Source organism: Passer montanus, unplaced genomic scaffold (assembly GCF_014805655.1).
Source record: "Passer montanus isolate IOZ18808 unplaced genomic scaffold, ASM1480565v1 scaffold9, whole genome shotgun sequence".
Lineage (NCBI taxonomy): Eukaryota > Metazoa > Chordata > Aves > Passeriformes > Passeridae > Passer > Passer montanus.
In genome coordinates, this window is record NW_024374367.1 from 13533899 (window position 1) to 13542504 (window position 8606).

Here is an 8606-nt window from a genome sequence, read left to right on the forward strand (position 1 = left end):
CTTCTGATAATATGTAAAAATTTTATGCAAGCTTTTTGTGGATTTGATTGCAGCAACTTGGGATGTTTCCAATTTGCTCTTCTCCCAGGACTGGGAGAAGTTTTCTGGATCAGTTGCTAATGAGTGCTGGTAGAATACATGGTATAAAATATTTGTTGCTTTAACATTTCAAACAACCTAGAGAGGAGGTCACACTCTCCTGGCTCACGTGCAGTGCCTTTGCTGTCTCAGATGGCCCTCTGTTAATATCTGCTGCAGCCAAGCAGCAAGGAGTGGGATGTCCCACAGCAGGGTGTTGTCTCACAGTGACACATGTGCAAACCAAAATCCATGCTTTCCTGCTCCAGCACTCTCTGGGTGACACCTTTCAGTTTGTTTAAGGCAAGGACATGTTGGCTAAGAATCTCCTCAGCCACCATCTAAATGGCAGCACACATAAATCACTGTTACCTAAAGTCTGTATTTCTTTATCAAAGGAGATGCTGCAAAGTACTTGAAAATAATGTTGGCTGCTGTGAACTGTGGTGCCCAATCAATGAGAGACATGACAGTCAATTACCCCTCCACTTACTGATTATCCCCAGCAATCAGCCTGGATCAATACCTTCAATCTCAATTGATAGCAGATATCAAATCTGAAATAGAACATTTCAGTGCTTTGGAAGTACTGTCAGAGGGCGTGCAGTGGCCACCATGTTTATTTAATCATTCATTTCACTTCCCTCTGCTCCAATTGGCATCGGGCTAAGCTCTCCAAATGGCTCATGCCCATCCTTTCATCAGGATTTCCTGGCCAGTGTCAACAAGGGGGACAGCTGGACTACAGCTCACTGCCCCAGGGCATCTTCAGTGCAGAGAGAGCCTGTGGCAGAGTAGGGGGAAAAAGCTCAGGCCAATGCAGTAGGGCAAAGCAGGAAAATAAGGAGGAAAACTTGGATACTGAAGCAAGGAAGGTGTTCCCCAAGATGCTGCTCTGGGGCAGCAACATGTAAGCAGGGCACTTGGAGATGCAGCCACCACAGCCTTGCTGTCATCCCAGGTGGCATCTCCATCCATTGCTGCCCCTCGTGTCACACAGTCACCATTCAAGCAGGGACATTCTCTCAACACACTCTGGCAGAGCACTCAGCTTCACAGGAGGGATGGAGGAGAGGAGCAGGAGGTTGTGCCTGTCTTTGTTACAGGAGACTTAGCAAAGCTTCCAAATATTTGAAGAAGAGCTGTGCCAGGAGCTCTTTCAGAGTTTCCTTCAAAGATGCCAGTTCGAACAGGCTTTTGTAATTGAGAAGAATCATTTGCATTTATAATGATTTAAATACAAACCCATACACACCGGTATGGGTGAGGCAACAGGGACAGGGCTGGGATGGAAATGGTCTGGGGCAGGGAAGACTTTCCCTGCACTCATGCCCTCCCATTCAAAAGCCTAGTGGGCTTTGATTTTGGTGTCCCTCAGGCATCCCTGTGACCATGGACTGCATGACACCTCCCTGCCACTGGCACCTAAGGGAGCCTGGCCCTCTCACCATGACAGACCTGTCCTTTTGGTGGCCCTTCAATACCTGTCCTTTGCACAGCAGTACAAGCTCCTCCATGGAATAACCACAGCAGCCAAAAACCCCTTGCCAACTTCTCGATTGGTGCTTCCAGGTACATGCAGAGAGCTCGAGTGTGAAGTCAGAGGTCTCTTGCCTGCACCAACTGCTCCCCACAGGTGACTCCCAACCCCATGATTTGTCACCATGGTGCTGCCAGCTCCTGCAGGCTTCACTGTAGGGAACTGGCTCCTTAAAACACCATGTCCTAGGGTCTGATAGCCAAGGTGCTTGGCTTTCCCTTAAAAATACTTGGAGATGGAGGAAAAATAGGAGGAGTACCTGCCACATCCTCGGAATCATGGAGAAAAGGCTGGGAAACTTGAATGCAAGAGCCCAGGATATAACCAGCAAGAAACATGCTCTCTTAAAAATGGTTTACTATGGGGCTGCCTGTTAATGTCATTTCAATGTCCACATGTGGCAGAGGCAGGAAAGCAGCTGAAAGATAATGGAGATAAAGCATTATCCCTAGGATCACAGTATGGCCAGAAGCCAAGGCATTCCCCCTTTTTTTTAACACACAATCCTTGTCATAAGATTGAATATCCATTTGGGGGCAGAATTCCCCTACTTTACTCTGCACACTCCCCTCTGAAAGCATCGTAATGCTTTACTTATTGGCATCTTATTTTGATGAATAGGCTGCAATTGGTGCAAAAATCTCCTGAATGGCTTCAGGAGACTCAGGCATGTGATCGTTGGCCCATTTGTACGAAGTACCATCACTCAAAGTCTGTATTACTCACAGGATGCTTAAGCAAGAGTATTTTCTTAACAGGCACAGTCCTCTGAGGGGACAGCTAATCATGCTAGGGACTTCTCTGAAATAGCATAAAAAGTAATTATTTCCCAAAGTCTCCTTTAAAAAAACACCCTTAAAAATTAAGTTTTGTGCCTTTGGAGAAAAATATCCCAACCCCAAGTACGGCAGTGCTGGAAGGAGTGGCTGCCTGCTGGGCTCAGAGCAGCACGGGAAGGAGACATGCCCTGTCTCTGCTCCTTGTCTGGCCTGAAATACAGATATTGAGGATAAAAATAGGGAAGAAAAAAGGGACCTCGGAGAAATGTGGGTCAAGTACGAGACGCTGCTCTTTTTTATTTTTTTTTTAATTAATGTAATGGGCAGGGATAACACAGATCATGGTGCCTGGGAAAAGCAGACCTCAATCAGCAGTAGCAGGAGTGAAATCTCTCAGCTCAGGTGGATTTCTGCAACCTGTTACAGCCCTGAAGGAGCTTCTCTGCTGACAAGCTGGCCCAAATACCAGACTACTCCTTACCAAAGCTCTTTTCCTCTCAGAATCACAGGAAAATGCAGGTCCCCAAGGTGGTTGAACACAGGAGTAAGGAGAAAATCCCACTGCTAGTCCCAGTTACCAATCCCTCCTCGTGCTGTGGGACAGGAAACACCACCCCCAGACCACTCTCCTGGATTGGCTTTGCCCTTTCCTTCAGAATTGCTTCTGACCTGGGCAGCACCATGGAGATGCAGCCCACTCCTACTTTCTGGGTGCAGAATGCATTTGATGAGCTGTGTTCACTTTCCAAGAGCCAGACCTGGACAAGGGCCTGTCTGAGCACCAAAACCTCTCATTCCTAGGTGAGGAGAAGAGAGGAAAAGGCAGATATTCCATTCAGCTCAGGAGAGGGGAAAAGCCACTCACACCATATAGAGGCTCCTTCCACTGTGCAGTATTTCTAATTACAATTAATTAGAAATTGTAGCATGCTCCATCCCATGCTTTCATAGAGGCACTTCCACTCTAATTACAATTAATTAGAAATTGTAGCATGCTCCATCCCATGCTTTCAGCCCGGCTTTGAGCAAAAGGGCTGGCAAACATTTTTTCAAGAGTGTTTCACGTATGGTGTCAGAGATATCACCTGACACCACCAGTGTTGCCTGGCCCTTCATAAGAAGCATGCTGCTTTCACTATGGACATAAAGTGCTTTTACTGTGTCCTGCCAGGAGTTCAGAGCCCCGGGAAGGGATCCCATCCCTAAGGAGAAACACCACAGTCGCACAGCCAGCCCCTCTCCAGCTGCAAACCTGCCCAGCCATGACAGCTTCTCCCTGCTCCTACAACTTGTTTTAAACTTCTTGTACGCTCAAAGAAAGGGAGAAACACACAAGTCCAGAAAAAAGTCATACCATTACTATTTTTAGCATGCCATTGTGTTCAGAAACTCCCCAGAAATCAAAGGCTTTCTAAATTTGCCAGCAACAGTTAAAGAAAATCTATTTCCTTACTGCTATTCATAATTTAACCACCCTCCCCTCTTATTTGCACTGTTTATACATGAATTCCTACAGCATTATGTGCTTTGTATAAGCAGGAAAAGTCCAGTCCAGACAGGGCTCCATGACAGCTCCTCCTGACTAATAGCAGAATGATCCTTACATAAGTCCTTTCTCTTCCTTGGCATTTTTTCTCCCTCCAGGAAGGTACTTCCTCGCACACTCTAGCGGGATGGAGCTGCTCAGCTCCATGCCTGATGTCGCAGTGCCATCTCATGGCGGCTCCAGTGCCAGACTTTCAAAGGAGATCCGCTTGCTTTCAGCTCTTTGCAGGTGCCTTCTTGTTGAGTTGTTGAGGCCTTAAATTTATTACCAACCAAACAAAATAAACAAAAAAAAACCCCACCAAAAATAAAAATAAAACCAAAGCCACAAAAAAACCCTGAAAAGATTACATGACAGTTTTTGGTAATGACTTAAAAACTTTAGAAACTTAAGAGCCTTCCAAGGAAGGAGAACCATCAGCAGAGAGAACTTCTTTTCTAAGAAGCAGGGAGGATGGAGATGAGGGCCATGAAGATGTTCACATCATTTTTGTAGTTAGCTTGACTCCAGAGGGAGAAACTTTATCCTGATTGCTTCTGAAAACATGGAGAGGGGCCGCCCTGTGCTCCCGTGGTCAGGCATCCTCCTGGGAGAAACTCCAGGAAAGTCACCAGCTGACCCCCACCACAGAGTCACAGCAAGAGCATGGGGGATCTGAGACACAGAGCCAGAAGAGTGGCACTGCTGCTGCTGCTGCAGGGTGTAGATGTAGGGAGTGACTAAAAAGCTGGCTGGGAAATACGAAACACAAAGAAAACCAAAAAAGTCTCCCCAAAATTACTTCAAAGTGAAAAAAAAAAAAAAGCCATGAAGCTTTCTAGGCAGACCGTGCTTGTGCCACAATGCAGGATCATCTCCCAGTTAGCCTGGCAGGCCACCCTGTCCTTTCACAGGCAAATATTATTTTGCAAGGTTGCTAAGAGCCAACAATGCTAATGCATTTGGGTCAGGATTTTCCTACTCCAAACCCCCTATTTTGTGACCAAACATAAAGGAAAAATCCCTTCTGTCTTTGATGGGATTTACAATATGATCCACCCCACGGCTGTGACAGCTCCAGCAGGGAGGCAGGGGTGCCAGGATGGGCATTCCATGGTGGGAGGCCATGGAATATGATTACCCAGGGAGGGCACATCATGGCACAGGATTACATGTACCATCCATCACTTGCTGACTGGGTTGTTTTCTCTTTGCACACTTGTATGGAAATGTAACTACAAAACATTCCTCTGAGCTGTTCACTTATGTGCAAATATAGCTTTAAATGACTTCTCTAGGAAAGAATCCTCACTATTTTATACAAATTGTCTTGCATGTTTATTACACAGAATCGTGATCCAAAAAGAAGGGGATCCATCCCATGCCTGTTCATAACTCTGTTACACATTATGAGCTGAACATACTCCAGGCCCCCTCACATGATGAATGATACCTACTTCACTTCCAGCCTGCTCCCATGTGCTTATTTATTTATGGAGCCTCAGTGCTGATGGATACGCTCCCAGTTCCTCCATGAGACAGAGCACGTCACAGGCACTGCTTTGCAATGGGCAGTTTGGAGAGGGAGCAGTAAAAGCTGAAATTTTTAGTTTCATAGTGGCCTCACCACTATGCAGAACACTCCAGGACTGCTGCACTTCCCACTGACATGCTCCCAACAGCTGGTAGTTTCTGCACCACATTTAAAGCCCTTTTTCCTGCCCCTTGACTAGCAGCAGAGCACCAGGCTGGACTCAAGAGCCATGCAGGTGCATGGATGCCCACCCGCCCACTCCAGGAATGCTGTGCCTGGGAGGTACCCACGGGATGTCTCCTGCTTTATTTAGCTTGGCTGGCTTGGCCAGCCCATTCCATTGTCTGCACAGCCTCGGGGAGAGTGCAAAGAAACAATGCACTGCCCAGCCAAGCAAAACACGGGGAGGTCAAAAGCATTCTTGGAGATGACACATGCTCCTGAGGCAGGGCCACTTGCCTCCTGGCACGGGAGCATCCTGCAGAGCCCTGCACTAACAGCCCAGCTCCCAGCCCTGGCTCCTGCACACACCACCTCCCTCCCAGGGATGAGCTTCTGTGGCCTGGGTGGGGGGAAGCTGCTGGGGTGGGTAGTCCTGTGCAGAGCACAGCCCCCGTTCCCCTGCGCGTGGTACACACGGCTTCAGAAATAATCCAGTGTTCATTACCTTGTCAAATTAAGAAATTGAGAGCTGTCAAAGTGTAGCAAAGATTGGAGGTGGCTTTTATAGCAAACCGTGGAATCTCCCACTGTTTGTCTAATCTAATTTCCTCATCCTCGTTGTCCTAAGAGAATCATTACAAGACAGGGAGAAGTAGAGAGATGAAGACAGGAACAATTTCCAACTGAAGGCACCTCCCCCTTCCATGTGTGTGTGCAGATGAGAGGGTTTATATAAGCTGTGTGGGATCAATAATTTCCCTCTGTCAGGTTTATGTTTTAAGACAACTCTTAGATTTCATCCCCTCTGGTTAATCTGCCATAGAAAGAATATAAAAATTAAAATATTCTTTTGTCTGGCAGCAAACACTCCTGTCTTCCAGCACTGGCATTAAGAAGGCAATGCTAGAGAGAGCAACATGTGGTACATCTCAAACCCCTTCAGATGAGATAAAGCCCCAGGGAAGTCAGCTGCTATGACAGCAGAGGGTGAACAAGCTATCCAACAACAGCAGCAAACCCAAATAAATTAATAGTCAACATTGTCTCTGCTGGGGAAGGAAAGGTTAAAACCAAGCCACCAACTGGTTGGGGACAGGCTTTTGAGGCAAAGCTGCTGTTCCTTGCCTGCTAATTGTTATGTTTTCCAAAGATGCTATCAACTAAGTTGTGTTCAACAAACTGCTATTTAATTACTAGAGTAAAATCCTGTTAATTAGCCAGCCCCAGAAGACATCCCTTCATCCCTGTTAAGTGAAATTCCCAACTAATCCTTCCTGCACTTATTGTGCTGCAGCCCAGAGAGCAATTAGTGATGGCCACAAGGTGAGGGGAACATCAGAGCTCGGTCCCCACCTGCTGCCAGTGGCTGTCTTCAGCCCTGGGAAGGTGCAGACCAGCACAAGGGTAACACTCAAGTAAAAAACTGTTCTTACCAATCCATGGCTCTCCCTGGCTCCAGCTGTCCAGGTGGCTTCAACCACAGCCTGGCCAGCATCTCCTCTTCCCCTGTGCTCTCCTGGGCTGCATCTCCTTCCTTCCTCTGTGCAGTCCATGCCTGTGCCCATGCAAGAGGCTGGCAGTGCCCCTTCAGCTCCACACCCCCTGCACCGACCACCCTGCAGCACCCAAGCTTTCCCCAGGAAGATGCAGTGAGCACCTTTACAAGGTGCTACAAGCACTTCTAAACACAACCAGAACTCTCCTCTTAGCTCTCATCTCACCTGGCTTCCGAGGTGTATCAAGGACATGAAGTTTCCACAAAATACACAAGACGTCATGGATAAAAGTGACAAGTGCTTCAGTTACAGAAAAAACTTCAGCCTTTCTGGATAGTGCCTGAGGGCACCATTCCAGTGTGGAAGGGATCAGCCAGGGCTTGTTCCCACCCCAAGAGGAACATTTCATTCTTTCATTTCATTCAGTCTGGAATTTCTTTGCAGTCTGCCACCATGTAAGTCAAATGCTTTAATTTTACATTGAAATGCCAGCAGAAATTAATTTTGATACGAAGTTGTAGGCACTTCTCTGATATCCATTTAAACAATTTAGAAGATTTTGAAGTACTAGGGGGCTCATTTAATCAAGTTCAATAAAGCAAATCTCCAGGTGAAAATAATATTTAAAATAGTATTAAAATTAACTGTTCAACATGATTTAGCATAAATACATCCCTACAGATATAGGGATGAAAGGACATTTCAAAAATTTTACTAAGTCTTAAAATCAATGGTTGCAAAATTCCAATATGCAATTTTTCATGTTCCTGTGAACTTGTACTGCCCAGTTTAATCCAAGCCTAATCCTGGATCCATCAACGCTTATTCTAAGTAATACTAACAACTACTATCAGAATTAAGGCATATGGAAAAAAACAGAATCCCTGATTTTATAGACTAGGAACTTAGAAGAATGAAAAATTTACAACAATTTTAAATATGGATCTCAATAGTCAGGACCTATTAAATTTAGTCAGGACCTTATTAATTTCAAATCTGGACCTGTAGCTACCCTACCCTACAGCCAGAATGATGTCTCTAAATCTTTACCCAATGTTGAAGCAGAGAGGTCTTTAATACTAAAGAGACACACAAGGCAGCAACATAAAAATATTTGCCTGCAGTTGGATGAATAAAGTAATACCTTAAACTGGAAAGTTCCAGTGACATCACCAGATCAGCCCCTTCTGCCAGCAGCTCCAGCTCTACCGGAATCAACATCCATCCTGAAAACAAACCCGGGGAAGAAATAAGAGGCTGTGGCTTGTTTCCAAAAGTAAAGGAAGCAGAGTGAGAGGTGCATGATTAATTCTCCATTAGTATTCCACTTACATTTCCTCCAAAGATAGGAAAATATTTCAAGTGAGAAATCTTGCTCATCAAGCAGTTGAAAATATTTCTCCTCACTGTGTTCTAACCCTCACTTCTCTGAAGTCACTTTTCCCCTCCAACACACAGGCCTGGAGGCTGTCCAGGTACATCCATGCAAGTA